Source organism: Oncorhynchus gorbuscha, linkage group LG14 (assembly GCF_021184085.1).
Source record: "Oncorhynchus gorbuscha isolate QuinsamMale2020 ecotype Even-year linkage group LG14, OgorEven_v1.0, whole genome shotgun sequence".
NCBI lineage: Eukaryota > Metazoa > Chordata > Actinopteri > Salmoniformes > Salmonidae > Oncorhynchus > Oncorhynchus gorbuscha.
In genome coordinates this window covers 44,307,278-44,328,227 of record NC_060186.1, presented here as the reverse complement: position 1 = coordinate 44,328,227, position 20,950 = coordinate 44,307,278, and the positions used below count along the sequence as shown (strand labels likewise).

General features: G+C 45.8%; 1 non-coding gene across 1 annotated transcript; it reads left to right on the top strand.

Moving 5' to 3' along the window:
- Positions 1-18,493: 18,493 nt before the first annotated feature.
- On the top strand, positions 18,494-18,567 carry trnai-aau. The gene has a single exon. It is a non-coding gene; the product is annotated as a tRNA-Ile (tRNA).
- Positions 18,568-20,950: the final 2,383 nt, after the last annotated feature.

The window sequence follows — 20,950 nt, the reverse complement described above, 5'->3', positions numbered from 1 at the left end:
GTTTACGAAGCAAGTGATAAAAATAAAAAATTGGAGGGGGTTTGAATTATATTCACTGTTGTTATGGAAGTCATTCCAAAGGCTAGATTTAACAGTGCAAATTAAATGTCATATATCATACATTTATTTAGGTCTAAATAGCATTTTCAAAGACATCAACAGCTATTGTTTCAATTCAACCCAGGGTTCAACTAAAAACAGACATTACATATTGGCCTAGGTTTTGAAGCTCTGGTTGATCGCACATTTAATCTTCAAGTTAATCATTAACACGTTGGATTCACTTCTCAATCTCAACCAAAAATCGAAGTTAATAAAGAATAGGACTAAATAAAATAAAACTTTATTTAAAGAGCATTTCAAGTTGGAGTAGCTTAGATTTAGTGCTATTCTTACATTTATATTTCTGGTTGAGGTGGAGACGTGAATACATTATTCATTTGTAGACAAACTGGATATTGAATTGTGTTTGGTTGTCAATGCAACCAAATATCAACATTTAAAGGAGATGTATCTTCTTCTTGGATAGTTCCATCTGTGCCACTGAATTTGAGTTTGTCTAAAAATGTATAATAGATATTTTGTATTCACATCTCCATCTCAAACAAAAATCAAAGTTAAAGCATAGGACTAAATAAAATCAAACTTTAAATGCATTTTAAATAAACATTTCCAGGCCATTTAGTTGTTCTATTAGATGAAGCACAGTGATAACGCAATGTGTTGTTGTATAAATGCAAAGTATCTGACATTGTATTCCCATTTGAACTTTCTTTAAATGGTTGAAAGCGCAGAAAACACATTTAGATGACAACTAAACCAAAAATCAGGAATTGTTTTACCATTGGAATGTGGTTGTGATGTTCAATTGTTGAAAGCTGATGACACATTGGGAATTCAACACACTTCTGGCTGTCTTTTTGAGTGGGTGAATAAAGGCTGAAATCGCATTGATCAATGTCTCAACCAAATATTACCCAATTATCTACACCAATTACGTGGTGTGCCCAGTGGGATGTGTCTGTGCAACTGTATGGTATTCTGTCTGTTAATGTGTTAGTACATTTTTCACACAACCACAGGCCATGTAAGATCTATCGAGCAAGGTCCAGGCTCAATCAAGCCCGTAATGGGGAAGGCCAGCATATTACATTTACCACAATGTGGGTTTGAATAAACAGTCAAGGCAGGAAGGTTTGTCTAATATGCAAGGAAAATCAAAACTATGAAATAAAACATATGGAATCATGTAGTAAAACTAAAAGTGTTAAACAAATCAAAATATATTTTATATTTGAGATTCTTCAAAGTAGTCACCCTTTGCCTTGATGACAGCTTTGCACATTCTTGGCATTCTCTCAACCAGCTTCATGAGGTAGTCACCTGGAAAGCATTTCAATTAACAGGTGTGCCTTGTTAAAAGTTAATTTGTGGAACTTATTTCCTTCTTAATGTGTTTGAGCCAATCAGTTGTGCTGTGACAAGGTAGGGGTGGTATACAGAAGATAGCCCTATTTGGTAAAAGACCAAGTAGATATTATGACAAGAACAGCTCAAAAATGAAAAGAGAAGCATCAGTCCATCATTACTTTAAGACATGAAGGTCAGTCAATCCGGAAAATTTCAATAACTGAAAGTTTCTTCAAATGCAGTCACAAAAACCATCAAGCGCTATGATGAAACTGGCTCTCATGAGGACCGCCACAGGAAAGGAAGACCCAGAGTTACCTCTGCTGAAGAGGATAAGTTCATTAGAGTTAACTGCACCTCCGATTGCATCCCAAATAAATAATTCACAGAGTTCAAGTAATAGACACATCTCAACTGTTCGAAGGAGACTGCGTGAATTAGGCCTTCATGGTCAAACTGCTGTTTTTTCATCCAAATGTGAGATTTTCAGTTCCAACCGCTGTGTCTTTGTGAGACACAGAGTAGGTGAAGGAATGATCTCTGCATATGTGGTTCCCACAGTGAAGCATGGATGAGGAGGTGTAATGGTGTGGGGGTGCTTAGCTGGTGACACTGTCTGTGATTTATTTAGAATTCAAGGCACACTTAACCAGCATGGCTACCACAGCATTCTGCAGCGCTACGCAATCCCCATCTGGTTAGCGCTTAGTGGGATTATCATTTGTTTTTCAACAGGACAATGACCCAAAACACTCCTCCAGGCTGTGTAAGGGTTATTTGTCCGAGAAGGAGAGTGATGGAGTGCTGCATCAGATGACCTGGCCTCCACAATCACCCAACCTCAACCCAACTGAGATGGTTTGGGATGAGTTGGACCACAGCGGGAAGGAAAAACATTGCTCAGTGCTCAGCATATGTGGGAACTCCTTCAGGACTGTTGGAAAAGCGTTCCTCATGAAGCTGGTTCAGAGAATGCCAAGAGTATGCAAAGCTGTCATCAAGGCAAAGGGTGGCTACTTTGAAGAATCTCAAATATAAAAAATATTTTGATTTGTTTAACACTTCTTTGGTTACAACATGTTTCCATATGTGTTATTTCATAGTTTTGATGTCTTCACTATTATTCTACAATGTAGAAAATAGTAAAAATAAAGAAAAACCCTTGAATGAGTAGGTGTGTCCAAACTTTTGACTGGTAATGTATTTTCATCAATCTAACTATCCACCTACTGTATCTTTCCTATAATGGCTTCACAGAATTGTTCTAACCTAAGTTCAACATATACAGTAGACAATTAGCATCTAATCCGCTATATACAAGTAAAGCAGTCGAGGATTCAGACAGACAGAATAACACAAGGGTGTCATCCTCAGTAGACAGAGGGCATGGTCAACAACAACCCTTGGTTTAAAACCAGATAAACCAGACCAGACAAGAGAGAGAGACAGGAGTCAGAGGTAAAAAACACTATTGCGGCTAATTGGTCAATAAAGCCGTCCGTTCCCATTCAGAGGAGCATCCTTCACTGTGAGACGGGGGCCAGAGTGTTCCCTGTGAAATTAGACATTTTTAATTACTGGAGCGGGCGTGCCTCAGCACAAGTCGGCAGCACTACAGCAGTGAGGAAGGGAGATAGATGGAGGGATAGAAAGAGGGAGAGAAGGAGTGAGTGTAGGTGTGCCTTGAAACAGCAGCAGTCTGGCAGTTAGAGACGGAGGTATAAAGGGAAACTAGGGAAGGAGAGAATAATTGAGTGTGGCTGGCAGAGAAGGGAGAGATGGAAGGAAGGAGAGAGATAGAGGGAGGTATGGAGAGAAAGAGAGAGGGAAGAAGGATGTAGGTGTGCCTCCAGTCAGTGGCAGTCCTGCAGTAAGGGAGGGAGAGATGGAAGGAGGAAGGGAGTTCTAGAAGGAGTGAATGAGTGTGGCTGGCAGAGCTAGGAGCCAGCCAGACAGCTGCTCCCCTTGTCCCCGCGCTCAGCGGTTGACTAATAGGCAGAGCGGCCCTGTCTCATGTCTCGCAGCCTGGCTGGAGGGGATGTATTGATAATATCCGCCAGGATGTCTCAATCCCCCCCTAAAGGGAGCGCTGGTGGAGGGGCGAGCGAGCGAGGGAGAGGACAAGGAGTCCCTGGGTAGCCGTTTGGCTGGAAGAGAGATGGGAGAGGGGAGGGGGCGATAGAAGGAAGACAAAAAAAGAGAGAGCGGAAAAGAGATGCATGCCAATAAAGCATTTTGAATTGAATTGAGGGAACAAGTGAGAGAAATAGAAAGAGGCAGAGAGGGAGAGGGGGGCTCGGTAGAACGAGAGAGGAGGAGAGGATAGGATGCAGTCTAAAAAATGCTGGGTTGCAGGCATTGGGTCACATTTGTAGCCAATGTTGGGATAGTTAGCACTTTTTTACAACATGTATATAATAATTGTATTAATGTCACGATTGTCGTAATGAGCGGACCAAAGTGCAGCGTGATTGAAGTTCCACATCTTTATTATGGTGAAACCTTAAACAAAAACAATAAACCAATAACAGAATGTGAAAGTAGTGGTGCACGTGCATAAACACAACAACAATATCCCACCAACACAGGTGGGAAAATGGCTACCTAAATATGAACCCCAATTAGAGGCAACGATTACCAGTTGCCTCTAATTGGGAACCATACAAAACACCAACATAGAAATATTGAGCTAGAACACCCCCTAGTCACACCCTGACAACACCCGTGACAATTAATATTATATTAGAATATGTAATGTGCAACAACACAAGGAAAGTTTAAATTTGCAGTGTACAAACGTAACATGATCAACAGGAAGGACATTTACTCTCACGGGTGGCCAAACTATAGGAAAGCCACGGCCCTAATAAGCCACACCTCCTGAAAATAACCTATAGATTACATTAAAGTTAATAAAAAAACAATTGATGATTAAATTAACCAATGTTTGGGTAATCCCAACAACCCAACATGTTGGGTTATTCATGCAACCCAGTGTATGTTCTGTCCAATATTTATCCAGCACCGGTTTAACAAATGGGGGTATTCATTCCGCCGATTCTTTTGAAAAACATTTCTTAAAAAGTTGCAAAAAGAGGCCTCCCGGGTGGCGCAGTGGTCTAGGGCACAGCATTGCAGTCCCAGCTGTGCCACCAGAGACCCTGGGTTCGCGCCCAGGCTCTGTCGCAGCCGGTTGCGATCAGGAGGTCCGTGGGGCAACGCACAATTGGCTTAGCGTCATCCGGGTTAGGGAAGGTAGGGATATCCCTGTTCCATCGCACGTCTCCTGTGGCAGGCCGGGTGCAGTGCACACACAAAATTGGGGTGAAAATGGGGTAAAACTCAACAACAAAAAAGAGGCAAACAGAACAAAATGGGGATAAACATGCCTGAAGTTGTTCATGCTTTACAGTGGGATCCACGCATGCGGAGATCATCCGTCTCACAATAATACGGCGGTTGGAACCAAAACATCTCTAATTTGGACTCATCAGACCAAAGGAGAGATTTCCACTGGTCTAATGTCCTAGCTCTTCATGTTTCTTGGCCCAAGCAAGTCTCCTCTTCTTATTGTTGTCGTTTAGCAGCAATTAGACCACGTAGTCTCCTCTGAACAGTTGATGTTGAGATATGTCTCTTACTTGAATTCTGTGAAGCATTTATTTGGGTTGCAATTTCTGAAGGTTGGTAACTCTAATGAATTTTTGCGACTGCACTTGAAGAAACTTTCAAAGTTCTTGAAATTTCCTGGATTGACTGACATTCATGGTCATTGGTTTAAAATACAGTCAATCGACGAAACAGCGGGCAAATCATTGGTGCACATTGATGTCATGACTTGTTGTCTTCAAATCGATTTCTTTCAGTCAATACGTCCTGAAAAATGGCTTTGATTGTGTTACAAACAAACCAGTTGGTTGCAGTGATACCAAACATGACTGGAAAAGTCACATTCTGTGTGGGTTATTTACCTGGAATGTGTCGTCGAAAATGGAATGAGACGGAATTCACGACACAAGCGGTTCACAAAATGTTTCGTGTTAGGCTATAAAAACGGATTTTATCAAACAAAAGATCATTTATTGTGTAACAATGAGCATTGGAATTGCAAACAGACGAAGATCGTCAAAGGTAAACAATTTATTTTAATGCAGTTTGTGATTATGTTACGCCTGTGCTGGTTGAAATTGTTGTTTTTTATGGGGCTCTATGCTCAGATGGTCACGATCGTCCTCCTCTTCATCTGAAGAGGAGAGGCGAGAAGGATCGGAGGACCAAAATGCGGCATGGTATGTGTTCATGATGAATATTTAATAAAAGAAAGCACTGAACACTGAACACAAACTATACAAAAACAATAAACAAATAACGACCATGAAGCTATAAATGAGACCTGTGCTGACACAAGCAACTAACATAGACAATCACCCACAAACAAACAGTGAAACCCAGGCTACCTAAGTATGATTCTCAATCAGAGACAACTAATGACACCTGCCTCTGATTGAGAACCATACTAGGCCGAAACATAGAAATCCCCAAATCATAGAAAAACAAACATAGTGAGTGTAACGGTGTTCGTCTGTTGAAGAAAGAGAGTCGGGCCGAAATGCATCGTGTTGGTTACTCATGACTTTAATGAATGAAAACGCGGTACATTAAATAACTGATACTAAATACGAAAACAACAGAACGGAACTTGAAACTAATTACAGCCTATCTGGTGACTACAACACAGAGACAGGAACAATCACCCACAAAATACAAAGCGAAACTCAGGCTGCCTAAATACGGTTCCCAATCAGATACAACGAGAATCACCTGACTCTGATTAGGAATCGCCTCAGGCAGCCAAGCCTATACCACACCCCTAATCAGCCGCGATCCCAAATAATACAAACCCCAATACAAAAACAACATATAAACCCATTGTCAGGATTTGGCCAGGGTTGTTCCGGTTTTTGGTCACTAGATGCCCCCATTGTGCCTTTTGATCTTTTGTTTTCCCTTGATCCCCATTATTATTTGCACCTGTGCCTCATTTCCCCTGATTGTATTTAAACCCTTTGTTTTCCTCTGTTCTTTGCTCTGTGTTTGTATGTTAGCACCCAGCCCTAGTACTCTGAGAACTCTTGTTGATCCCGATGGACTCTCTTGTGGAATTCTGTTTTTTGTTCTTGTTTGTTTGTTTTTTGAGTATCTTTTGAGGATTTTTGTGCTTTACCTTCCACCTTGTGGATTGACCTTTTTTGTCTTGGAGGATTACCTTTGTTCTTGTAGGATTCCTTTTGAGGTTGTGGAGTTTCATGTTTTCCTGAAGAACTTCACTTTTTACTTCATTAAATACAGCGTCTCAAGTACTGCTGTGTCTGCCTCATCTTCTGGGTTCTGCCGACTATTCGTGGCTCAGTTGGTGACTGTGACTGTTTCTCACTCCGGAGACCTGGGTTCGTAACTGGGTCCTGACAGAAACACAGAGCCAAAAATGAACCCAGAGGCAGCCAGTTCCCAGGACCTTGTTGCCATGCTGTCCCACCACCAGGAGACTGTCCAGCGCCACGAAGCTGCCCTGGTTCAGCAAGAGGCCTTAATGGCTAGACATTCTCATCTTCTGTCGGAGATGCTGACTTCCATAAAGCAGATATGTGATCGACTTACCCCGGCAACAGTTCCCGTCCCAGTACCTCAGATTCACATACCCATGGCAGTTAACCCTCTGGCTACTGCTGTGTGGGATGCCCATAGTTCCTGCTGTGCCAGCTACTCTGCCTTTGCTGAGGAATTCAAACGAGTGTTTCAAGGCCCAAGCAGTGGTCCTGACTCAGCCAAACAGCTCCTGACTCTCCACCAAGGTCGGCGCAGCGTGACGGACTATGCCATCCAGTTCCGCACGGTGGCAGCAGCGAGTGGCTGGAACAACGAGGCGTTCATGGTGTGCTTTCTGAAAGGCCTTTCCGACACTATCCAAGATGAACTGGCCACTCGGGAACCACCGGACAATCTCGAGTCCCTGATCAAGTTGGCCTCACACATTGACCAGCGTCTGAGAGAGAGAGAGAACTCAACCCTAGACCTCTAACCCCTATCAGTCCCAGCTCCGAGTCCCCACCTTTATCCTCGCTGGCTCCACCGGAACCCATGCAGATTGGACGCATCTCCCAGGCTGAGAGAGACCGCCGGATGAGGGAGCGATGCTGTCTATATTGCGGCAAACCGGGCCATTTCCGTGTCCCGGGCTCCAGGGAAACGCTCTGTCCCGTACAGACCGGGGGGGGAACTGTAACGGGAAACATAACCTCCTCCCATCCGTCCAACTCCCGTCTGCTCATTCCAGTCACCCTTTCCTGGGACAACCACAAGCTTCACCTTCAAGCCTTGGTAGACTCTGGAGCCGCAGGTAACTTCATGGATGGTGTCTGGGCGAAGGAGAATGGCGTTCCCTCTGAACCTCTAAGTGACCCCATGAGGGTTACTACATTGGATGGAAGCCCTTTGGGATCTGGACTTGTCACTACCTCCTTGCGACTTTCAGTTTCACAACACCAGGAATTGATGAACTTTCATTTGATCTCCTGTTCCGAGTTCCCTCTCGTCCTTGGATACCCCTGGCTTCACAGCCATAACCCTCACATCGACTGGTCTGTGGGCACTATCAAGCAGTGGGGTCCTATGTGCCAAGCTACTTGTATTTTCCCGAATTCCCCGAGTTCTACTCCCGAGTCTTTAGAATCCATCGACCTGACCAGAGTTCCCGAGTGTTACCATGACCTCAAACTGGTATTTAGCAAACAGAGGGCCACCATGCTACCACCCCATAGACCTTATGATTGTCCCATAGAACTGTTTCCGGGCACTTGCCCCCCCAGGGGTCGGATCATTTCCCTATCTCCACCCGAACGAGCTGCTATGGATACCTACATCAAGGACGCTCTGGAAGCAGGCCTCATGCGTCCATCCACCTCCCCGGCGGGAGCAGGGTTTTTCTTTGTGGCCAAGAAAGACGGTGGATTACGTCCTTGCATCGACTACCGGGACTCAATGCCATAACCGTCCGTAACCGTTACCCGCTACCCCTTATGGCCACAGCCTTCGAGCTGCTCCAGGAAGCAGTTGTTTTCACTAAGCTTGAACTGCGGAACGCATACCATCTTGTGCGGATCAGACCTGGTGACGAGTGGAAGACCGCTTTCAACACGTCTACTGGTCACTATGAATACTTGGTGATGCCCTTCGGCCTGACCAACGCCCCAGCGGTGTTCCAAGCGCTCATAAACGATGTACTTAGGGATATATTTGTGTTCGTTTACTTGGATGACATCCTCATCTTTTCGAGCTCTCTTCAAGAACACACTAAGCATGTCAGACAAGTACTCAAATGCCTCCTAGACAGCTATCTGTACGTTAAGCCGGAAAAATGCGAATTCCATTCATCCCGAGTACAATTCCTGGGATTTGTAGTGGAACCCGGTCGAGTCCAAATGGACCCCAGGAAGGTAGGGGCGGTAGCGGATTGGCCCACCCCCAAATCCGTTAAGGAAGTTCAGCGTTTCCTGGGCTTCACTAACTTTTACCGCAAGTTCATCAAGAACTTCAGCTTGGTGGCAGCCCCTCTCTCAGCTTTAACCAAGGGTGGCAATGCAAGGTTTTTGTGGGGAAGAGAAGCTGAGAAGGCCTTCCAAGGACTCAAGCAGCGCGTCCTCTCTGCTCCCATCCTGATACTACCGACTACGGATGAACCGTTTGTGGTGGAGGTAGACGCCTCAGAGGTTGGTGTTGGAGCTGTTCTGTCTCAGAGGGGTGAAGACAAGAAGCTTCATCCGTGCGCTTTCTTCTCACACCGGCTTACCCCGGCTGAGAGGAACTACGATGTGGGGGATCGTGAACTCCTAGCGGTTAAGATGGCATTGAAGGAATGGAGACACTGGCTCGAGGGGGCTTCTCACCCGTTTCAAGTGCTTACGGACCACAGAAATCTGGAGTATATCCAGCAGGCGAAGCGGTTGAACTCTAGACAAGCTAGATGGTCTCTTTTCTTCAATCGATTCCAGTTTATCCTCACCTATCAGCCCGGGTCGAAGAATCTGAAACCGGATGCCCTGTCCCGAGTCTACACTCCTGCCATTCGAGATGACACGGACATGCCTGTCCTTCCTGCTGCTAAGATCATGGCTCCGATCTCGTGGCAAGTTGAGGATACTGTGAGACAAGCTCAAGCTATTGAACCGGACCCGAAAGGAGGTCCTGCCAATCGGTTGTTTGTCCCCAAGGCAGTGAGGACTCAGGTCCTTCTGTGGGGGCACTCCTCTCGCCTCACCTGTCACCCGGGCTTAGGTCGCACCTTGGAGTTCATCCAGCGTCATTTCTGCTGGCCTACCATAAGAGAAGATGTTGCCACTTTCGTCAATGCCTGCCCCGTGTGCTGACAGGGCAAATCTTCTCACCTCCGCCCGCAAGGACTCCTTCACCCTTTATCTGTTCCCCACAGACCCTGGTCCCATATCTCGTTGGACTTCATTACTAGCCTTCCTCCATCCCATGGCAATACTACTATCCTAGTCATTATCGACAGGTTTTCAAAGGCGGCCAGGTTCGTCCCTCTGACTAAGTTACCTTCTGCCAAGGAAACGGCTGAGTTGGTAATTAATCATGTGTTCCGAGTCTTCGGCATTCCTCAAGATATGGTTTCTGACAGAGGTCCCCAGTTCGCCTCTAGGTTTTGGAAGGCCTTCTGCCAACTCATGGGGGCTTCTGCCAGTCTATCTTCAGGGTACCATCCAGAGTCCAACGGCCAAACTGAGAGGATGAATCAAGAGCTGGAAACCACCCTCCGATGTATGACTCGTAACAACCCGTCCACATGGTCGTCCTTCATTGTTTGGGCCGAATACGTGCACAACACCTTGCGCTCCTCCTCCACTGGTTTGTCCCCGCACGAGTGTCAGTTTGGCTATGCCCCTCCATTGTTCCTGGACCAGGAGGCAGAAGTCAGAGTGCCTTCAGCCTTGAAGTTCGTCAGACGCTGTCGGCTTATGTGGAGGAAGACCCGTCTTAATCTTATGCGTTCCTCACAGAGGTACCAACAACAAGTCAACAGACGTCGCCGTCCCGGGCCTACCCTGCGCCCCGGCCAGAGAGTCTGGCTCTCCACAAGAGACTTACCACTACGGGTGGAGTCTCGCAAGCTGTCCCAAAAATACATCGGTGCCTTTAAGGTTGCCAGTAGAGTTAACCCAGTTTCTTATCGCCTACACTTACCCAGATCCCTTAAGATTAATCCCACGTTTCACATTTCCTTATTAAAACCTGTTGTTTTTTCTCCCCTTGTCCCGGCAGACAGACCTCCCCCTCCGCCTCGTGTCATTGGAGGCCAGCCGGCTTATACCGTCCATCGGATACTGGATTCCCGCCAGGTGCAGCGGTCCTGGCAGTATCTGGTGGACTGGGAAGGCTACGGTCCCGAGGAGCGCTCCTGGGTTCCTGCCAAAGACATACTGGACCCTGACCTCATTCGTCAGTTCAGGGCCCTCCACCCTGAGAACCCCCCCCCCCAGACGCCAGGTGGGCGTCTGTCCATGGGGGCGGCTCCGGCTCGGGACGTGGACCCCACTCCATTAATGTCCTTGTTCCTCCCCTTCGCGTCCTGGGATAATCCACCCTCTCCGCCGACCATGGCCTAATAGTCCTCACCCAGATCCCCACATAACTGAGGGGCATCTCGGGACAGAGGGGAATCTCGGGACAGAGGGGCAGCTCGGGACAGGGGCAGCCCGGGACTGAGGGGAAGCCCAGTACTGAGAGGAAACGCAGTACTGAGAGGAAGCCCAGTACTGAGAGGAAGCCCAGTACTGAGAGGAAGCTCAGGCAGGTAGTAGGCTCCGGTAAATCCTGGCTGGCTGGCGGAACTGGAAGATTCAGGTTGACAAGCAGATCTGGAAGATTCTGGTTGACAAGCAGATCTGGAAGAGACTGGTTGTCTGGCAGATCTGGAAGAGACTGGTTGTCTGGCAGATCTGGAAGAGACTGGTTGTCGGGCAGATCTGGAAGAGACTGGTTGTCGGGCAGATCTGGAAGAGACTGGTTGTCGGGCAGATCTGGAAGAGACTGGTTGTCGGGCAGATCTGGAAGAGACTGGTTGTCTGGCAGATCTGGAAGAGACTGGTTGTCTGGCAGATCTGGAAGAGACTGGTTGTCTGGCGGCGCTGGGCTGACTGGCGGCGCTGGGCAGACTGGGAGCACTGGCGGCACTGGGCAGACTGGCGGCGCTGGGCAGACTGGGAGCACTGGCGGCGCTGGGCAGACTGGGAGCACTGGCGGCGCTAGGCAGACGGGAGACTCCGGCAGCGCAGGAGAGGAGAAAGGCTCTGGCTACGCTAAACAGGCGGGAGACTCCGACAGCACAGGAGAGGAGAAAAGCGCTGGCTGCGCTGAACAGGCAAGGCGCACTGGAGGCCTGGTGCGTGGTGCTGGAACTGGTGGTACTGGATCGAGGACATGCACAGAAAGCCTGGTGCGGGGAGCTGCTACCGGAGGACTGGTGTGTGGAGGTGGCTCTGGATAGACCGTACTGTGCAGGCGCACTGGAGCTCTTGAGCACCGAGCCTGCCCAAGCTTACCTGGCTCGATGCCCACTCTAGCCCGGCCAATAGGAAGGGCTGGTATGTGCCGCACCTGGCTCTGCACCCGCACTGGAAACACCGTGCGCTCCATAGCATAACACGGTGCCTGCCCGGTCTCTCTAGCCCAACGGTGAGCACAGGGAGTTTGCGCAGGTCTCCTACCTGGCATAACCATACTCCCCTCTAGCCCCCCCCCCAATATTTTTTTGGGCTGCTTTTCAGGCTTCCAACCGCGTCGCCGTGCTGCCTCCTCATACCAGCTCCTCTCCGCTTTATCCGCTTCTATTTCTTCCTTGGGACGGTGATATTCTCCAGGCTGAGCCCAGGGTCCTTTCCCGTCTAATTCCTCCTCCCATGTACAATTCTCCAAGTGGTGCAGCCTCTCCCACTGCAACTGCTCTTCACGATTAACAGGGAGAGTTGGCTCAGGTCTGAACCCTGACTCAGCCACTCTCTCTCTGCGCTCTCCCCCAATAAATATTTGGGGGTTTCTTTCGGTTTTCGCTCTGCGTCGCGTTGTTTTCGTTTTTGACTCCATTCGCCTGTAGCCCTCTTCGCACTGCTGAAGCGAATCCCAGGCGGGCGCCTGCACTATCTCTGGGTCGGCCGCCCACCTGTCGATTTCTTCCCACGTCGTATACTCCATGCTTCTACCGTCTATAACGTCCTCCTTTCACTCCTGCCAGTTTACACACTGCTCGGTCCGTGAGTGGTGGGTGATTCTGACACTGCTCGGTCCGTGAGTGGTGGGTGATTCTGTAACAGTGTTCGTCTGTTGAAGAAAGAGAGTCGGACCGAAATGCAGCGTGTTGGTTACTCATGACTTTAATGAAAGAAAACGCGGTACATGAAATAACTGATACTAAATACGAAAACAACAGAACGGAACTTGAAACTAATTACAGCCTATCTGGTGACTACAACACAGAGACAGGAACAATCACCCACGAAATACAAAGCGAAACTCAGGCTGCCTAAATACGGTTCCCAATCAGAGACAACGAGAATCACCTGACTCTGAATAGGAATCGCCTCAGGCAGCCAAGCCTATACAACACCCCTAATCAGCCGCGATCCCAAATAATACAAACCCCAATACGAAAACAACATATAAACCCATGTCACACCCTGGCCTAACCAAACATATAACAAAAACACAAAATACAATGACCAAGGTGTGACACTCAGAGCATGCGCAGACCAGCTGGCCGGTGTGTTTACGGACATATTCAATCAATCCCTATACCAGTCTGCTGTTCCCACATGCTTCAAGAGAGCCACCATTGTTCCTGTTCCCAAGAAAGCTAAGGTGACTGAGCTAAACGACTACCGCCCCGTAGCACTCACTTCCGTCATCATGAAGTGCTTTGAGAGACTAGTCAAGGACCATATCACCTCCACCCTACCTGACACCCTAGACCCACTCCAATTTGCTTACCACCCAAATAGGTCCACAGACGATGCAATCTCAACCACACTGCACACTGCCCTAACCCATCTGGACAAGAGGAATACCTATGTGAGAATGCTGTTCATCGACTACAGCTCGGCATTCAACACCATAGTACCCTCCAAGCTCGTCATCAAGCTCGAGACCCTGGGTCTCGACCCCGCCCTGTGCAACTGGGTACTGGACTTCCTGACGGGCCGCCCCCAGGTGATGAGGTTAGGCAACAACATCTCCTCCCCGCTGATCCTCAACACTGGGGCCCCACAAGGGTGCGTTCTGAGCCCTCTCCTGTACTCACTGTTCACCCACGACTGCGTGGCCACGCACGCCTCCAACTCAATCATCTAGTTTGCGGACGACACAACAGTGGTAGGCTTGATTACCAACAACGACGAGACGGCCTACAGGGAGGAGGTGAGTGCCCTCGGAGTGTGGTGTCAGGAAAATAACCTCACACTCAACGTCAACAAAACTAAGGAGATGATTGTGGACTTCAGGAAACAGCAGAGGGAACACCCCCCTATTCACATCGATGGAACAGTAGTGGAGAGGGTAACAAGTTTTAAGTTCCTCGGCATACACATCACAGACAAACTGAATTGGTCCACTCACACAGACAGCATTGTGAAGAAGGCACAGCAGCGCCTCTTCAACCTCAGGAGGCTGAAGAAATTTGGCTTGTCACCAAAAGCACTCACAAACTTCTACAGATGCACAATCGAGAGCATCCTGGCGGGCTGTATCACCGCCTGGTATGGCAACTGCTCCGCCCTCAACCGTAAGGCTCTCCAGAGGGTAGTGAGGTCTGCACAACGCATCACCGGGGGCAAACTACCTACCCTCCAGGACACCTACACCACCCAATATTACAGGAAGGCCATAAAGATCATCAAGGACATCAACCACCCGAGCCACTGCCTGTTCAACCCGCTATCATCCAGAAGGCGAGGTCAGTACAGGTGCATCAAAGCTGGGACCGAGAGACTGAAAAACAGCTTCTATCTCAAGGCCATCAGACTGTTAAACAGCCACCACTAACATTGAGTGGCTGCTGCCAACACACTGACACTGACTCAACTCCAGCCACTTTAATAATGGGAATTGATGGGAAATGATGTAAATATATCACTAGCCACTTTAAACAATGCTACCTTATATAATGTTACTTACCCTACATTATTCATCTCATATGCATACGTATATACTGTACTCTATATCATCGACTGCATCCTTATGTAATACATGTATCACTAGCCACTTTAACTATGCCACTTTGTTTACATACTCATCTCATATGTATATCCTGTTAGAGACACCAGTTCCCATTTGGGCACGCGCCCCCACCCCCCCAGCTGGAATGTGGCGCAGGGAACGCAATAAATATTCCTAAAAATATTTAACCTCCACACATTAACAAGTAAAATAGCTCAAATGAAAGATAAACAAGTTGTTTATCTAGCCAGCAAGTCAGATTTCTAAAATGTTTTACAGAGAAAACATAGCACATATTTATGTCAAACCACCACCGCAGACATAGCTCATTAGCATAGCCAAGTAGGAAAAAATATGCAATCAACAAACGCAGGATTAAAAGAAAAATCATTTCACTAACCTTTTGAAATCTTCATCAGATGACAGTAATATAACATGTTACACAGTACATTCATTTTTTTTCAATAATATGCTATATATATCCATAAATCTCTGTTTACAATGATGCATCGTTCAAAAATGCTACCCAAATGTCCTGAGAAATGACGATAGCCCCGGCAGATAACGTCAGCTAACAAGGAATACACATCATAAACTTTGACTAAATATGCATGTTTTACATATGTATAGCAAGATACACTTCTTCTAAATGCAATTGCATTGTTACATTTAATTTTAACGTTACATTTTGCGTTCACTAGACTATAATATGGAGTCGGCGCTCCCACAGTAGCATAATGACTCCTTTATCTTGGAGTCGACAGAAACCCAAAATTAATACATTAAATATTCCCTTACCTTTGTTGTTCTTCCATCAAACGACCTGGAAGGGATTATACTTACCAAACCAGCGTTTAGTTTTCAAGTCTACGTCTTTCGGTTCTCAAAATACCCACATTTCGGTCGAAATTTACGCAAAATTGAAGTAGTTGCGCACCAAAACGTTGAAATTATATATTATATGTCTAGTTAACTTGTCAAACTAACTTCATAATCCAGCTTTAACATGTTATAAAGGTGTACAGCAATTTTGAGAACAAACAGAAACACAGGCACCGTTCAATTGATCTTGGAAGAAAGAGAGGTCTTGACCACTGCGCAGAGAAAAGTGACATCTGTTTTTGATTGACTGGGAGCATACAGAGTGCTCAAACTCTCGCAAGCGGGCGATTCTCACAATGACAAGCCCCATTGAAAGCTGAGATCACGCTGAACACGTGGAGACTGTTCTGGGACCGGTAACTGTTTGTGGAGGGTGTCTGTGATGACGTCAAAGGTGGCCCAAGTTTTCAGATGAGAAGAGATAGTTTGGGAGAATGCATATTTTGAGAGTTCTGCTTTACACAGAGACACAATTTAAACGGGTTTAAAAGCTTTAGAGTGTTTTCTATTCAATAATATTTTTTATTTACATATATTAGCAACTTTTGACAAAAAATAATTATGTTTACCATGGGCACGCAATTACTCCAGCGGGGGCAGTAGACAGCCCTATCCCTAACTGTACTCGATACCATCTACTGTATCTTGCCTATGCTTTTCTGTACCATCACTCATTCATGTATCCTTATGTACATATTCTTTATCCCCTTACACTGTGTATAAGTGTTGTTAGTTTGGTAGTAGTAGTAGTTTTGGAATTTTTAGTTAGATTACTTGTTGGTTATTACTGCATTGTCGGAACTAGAAGCACAAGCATTTCGCTACATTCGCATTAACATCTGCTAACCATGTGTATGTGACAAATAAAATTTGATTTGATTTGATTTTGATTTAAAGAAATGGGCTTTGAATTTGAGGTACTTCTGTACCATTCTAACATTAGGTGGTTATCCCGGGGACAGGTGCTGAATCGTGTTTTTGCCGTGCTTGTGGAATTAGCCCTGTTTTTGCAAGAGCACCAACATTGTCATGCAGATTGCTTCAAAAATTCAGTTCATTCTCATTTTAGCGTACATGGCCGATATCTTCGCAGCTCTCAATCATCTCAATCAAAGGATGCAGGGCGGTGGAGTCAACATCATCGAAGCGGAGGAAAACAGAGAACAATAACTTTGGAAACTTTCCCCTGCTGGACGACTGTGTAAGTAAGATCGAATATGTATCTGGAATCGGAGACATTTCTGTACCCGCTGAACTGAAGCAAGCAATTGCCACGCACTTAGATGAACTTGCAAAGTCTCTCGACGGATACTTCCCTACAAGAGAGTCATATCCAGCATGGGTGAGACAGCCGTTCACGTTTAGTGTTGAGACAACAGATGTCAATGATGAATACCTCGATGAAATCATTGAAATTCAGCAGAGCCAGGTTCAACAGCAACTCTTCAGAACAACAACGCTTTCAACGTTTTGGTGTCAACAAATGGTAACGTACCCTGTTATTGCTAAGAAAGCTCTGGAGATTTTCATACCGTTTGTTACAACATATCTTTGCGAGCAATCCTTTTCGAGGATGCTAGACATAAAAACGAAGAAAAGGAACAGACTTTGTTGCGAAATGACATGAGAATGGCACTTGCCAAGGTGAAGCCGAGTATTTCTGAACTGGTCTCTGAAAGGCAACAGCAGAAGTCACACTGATTTGCAGTAAATATTCATTGTTATGTTTTTGTTTTTGTGTGAAAATGATCATCTGTGTGAAAATGTTTTGATGATTTTGTTGTTTGAACATAGTGATGTTGATGCACGGTTCATTTTGTGCACCAGTCAAATATATACCTATGTTTTGAATTTGATTTTTTTTCAATTAAGAAGGGTTCGGTGAATGCGCATATGAAACTGTTGGGGTTCAGTACCTCCAACAAGGTTAAGAACCACTGGGTTAAGGGTTAATGCCACACGGTCAAGGTTAGGCTTGCACAGATCGGGAGGACCTCAGGAACGTACCTGAGGTCGAATTGTGCTTCTCAACCTAACGATTCTCTCACTGTCATCCAAAGCAAATGAAATTTGGGGCCAGGCTTCATTTTGGGCCTACTTTTTCACGGTCGCTGCGCCTAGTCCGAGCGAGCTACGGTCAAGTTGGGCATCTCATTGAACTCAGCACAGCCTAGAGATTATGGTAATGCCATTGCAGGCTCTGTGTGTCTTTAAGCACCGCACTTTGTCACTCCATCCTTGCTGTGTGTGTGTGTGTGTGTGTGTGTGTGTGTGTGTGTGTGTGTGTGTGTGTGTGTGTGTGTGTGTGTGTGTGTGTGTGTGTGTGTGTGTGTGTGTGTGTGTGTGTGTGTGTGTGTGTGTGTGTGTGTGTGTGTGTGTGTGTGTGTGTGTGTGTGTGTGTGTGTGTGTGTGTGTGTGTGTGTGTGTGTGTGTGTGTGTGTGTGTGTGTGTGTGTGTGTGAGAGAGAGAGAGATCTTTTCTTTGACATCTGTTGGGAGAAATGACTGACTTACAGTTCATGAGGGTTGCCTAATCACACATATGAAGTTTTGAAAAGATTTTACCTTTTTAACCCTTCAAAACAGACACTCTGACCCCAATTAAAGGCACTTCCGGTTGGCACAGGAAGCTTAAAGTAAACACATATCCTGATTGGGGTATGCATTTATAGAATCCTGAGTTTAAAGTATTTACGTTAAGAACTGACTGATTTACACAGGGTTGAATGCACTATTTCTCACAAACTAAAGGTTGGGTAAGGCAAAACACTTTTAGGGTGATTTTAACCACTTCCGATTGCTCCAGGAAGCTTAGAATCGACACAGTTAGACCTCATTGTGGCTTGATGGATTGTCATCGAAGACAGGTTCATAAGGCATTATTAACCCAGAGGCTCGGTGCATCTCAACAATTGCGTGCCAGTGACCGTTTAGCTCAGTTGGTCAGAGCGTGGTGCTAATAACGCCAAGGTCGTGGGTTCGATCCCCGTACTGGCCAAGAGTAACATTTTTAATGTCAAAATTGTGAGTCACATGCGTGCGTATCGTCAAGTGTGCCACAGAATTGATTTTAACAACATCCAGAAATAGCTCAGTTGGGAGAGTGTTAGACTGAAAATCTAAATGTCCCTGGTTTGTTCCCGGGTTTCAGCATTAGTAGTTGTTCTTTCTTTATGTTCTGGATTCTAGGAAACAGCCCACAGCTTTGTTTGTGAGCCTCAATGGTGTGTGCCACGCTGCTCCTCTGAAAGTAAGTAATGTCTTTCTTTTTCATCTGACATTGTGACATCAGTGTTACATGAAAGTTGCTTGTCATTGTTACATGACAGTAACTATGTGGGGATGTTTTTCAGCGGCATTGACCGGGAGACTAGTCAGGATTGAGGCAAAGATGAATAGAGCAAAGTACAGCGAGATCCGTGATGAAAACCTGCTCCAGAGCGCTCCGAACCTCAGACTGGGGCAAAGGTTCACCTTCTGACAGGACAACAACCCTAAGCACGCAGCCAAGACGATGCAGGAGTGGCTTCAGGACAAATCTATGAATGTCTTTGAGAGGCCACAGCCAGAGCCCGGACTTGAACCCGATCTAACATCTTTGGAGAGACCTGAAAATAGCTGTGCAGCAATGCTTCCAATCCAACCTGACAGAGCTTGAGAGGATCTGCAGACAAGAATGGGAGAAACTCCCCAAATACAGGTGTGCCAAGCTTGTAGCGTCATTCCAAAGAAAACTCAAGGCTGTAATCGCTGCCAAAGCTGCTTCAACAAAGTACTGAGTAAAGGGTCTGAATACTTATGTAAACATTTAATTTATATCTTTTTTATAAATTAGGAAAAATCTGTAAAACCAGTTTTTGCTTTGTCATTATGGGGTATTGTGTGTAGATTGATGAGGGGAAAAACTATTTAACACATTTTAGGATAAGGCTGTAACCTAACAAAATGTGTAAAAAGGGTCTGAATACTTTCTGAAAGCACTGTATGCTTGGGAGCATAATGTATTTACTGTTTTCTTCACATTTTCAAATTCTGATGACAAATCATGCATTCTAATTCTTGCATAGATTGTAATGGACACAAGATGTGTGTAAAATACTTTATTATAATGAGCAAAAGCTAAACTAATTACCAGCTATGTGTGTGGCACCTTGTTTGTTGACATCATACAATGCATCTTGGTTGTCACATAAACGTATGTCAGACCAAAGATATAACTACACTCCCTTCAACATGCATATTGCAAAAATACCCAATTCATCTTGTAACATTTTTGGTTGATGCGAAAAAACATTGCGGCGCACACAAGCTACCCATTGTCAGATTACTTCTGAATTTAATTATTTCAATCACTGGTGAGGTCACCCGTGATGGGGTGATTTGTAAATAGTAATTGCTATTAGCTCATTCATATTATGGTTTCTGTCAGCCGAGAGTTAGCTAAATACACTATGAATACGAAAGTATGTGGACACCCCTTCAAATTAGTGGATTCAGCTATTTCAGCCACAGCCGTTGCTGACAGGTGTATACAATCATGCACATTGCCATGCAATCTCCATAGACAAACAGTGACTGTAGAATGGCCTTACTGAAGAGTTCAGTGACTTTCAACGTGGCACTGACATAGGATGACACATTTCCAACAAGTCAGTTCATCAAATGTCTGCCCTGCTAGAGCTGCCCCGGTCAACTGTAAGTGCTTTTACATCTAGAAGCAACAAGTGGTAGGCCACACAAGCTTACAGAACAGGACCGCTGAGGGCTGAAGCGCATAAAAATTGTCTGTCCTCTGTTGCAACACTCACTACCGAGTTCCAAATTGCCTCTGGAAGCCTCATCAGCACAATAACTGTTCGTCGGGAGCTTCATGAAATGGGTTTCCATGGCCGAGCGGCCGCACACAAGCTTAAGATCAACATGCTCAATACCAAGCGTCGGCTGGAGTGTTGTACTCAGGAGCAGTGCAAACGCGATGAATCACACTTCACCATCTGGCAGTCCGACGGACGAATCTGGGTTTGGCGGATACCAGAATAACGCTACCTGCCCCAATGCATAGTGCCAACTGTAAAGTTTGGTGGAGGAGGAATAATGGTCTGGGGCTGTTTTTCATAGTTCGGACTAGGCCCTTTAGTTACAGTGAACGCTACAGCATAAAATGACATTCAAGATCATTCTGTGCTTCAAACTTTGAGGCTGTTTTAGCAGTTTCAGCAGTCAACTCCATATTAATGCCCATTATTTTGTAATGATGAGTAGGTGTCCACATACTTTTGGTCATATAGTTATATGACCGCTTGTGTTAGGTCACTCTTTCCTCAGTTAGCGCTACGACTAATGTAGCCTACATTTTCTGGTTTAGATGAGAATTGTGTTAT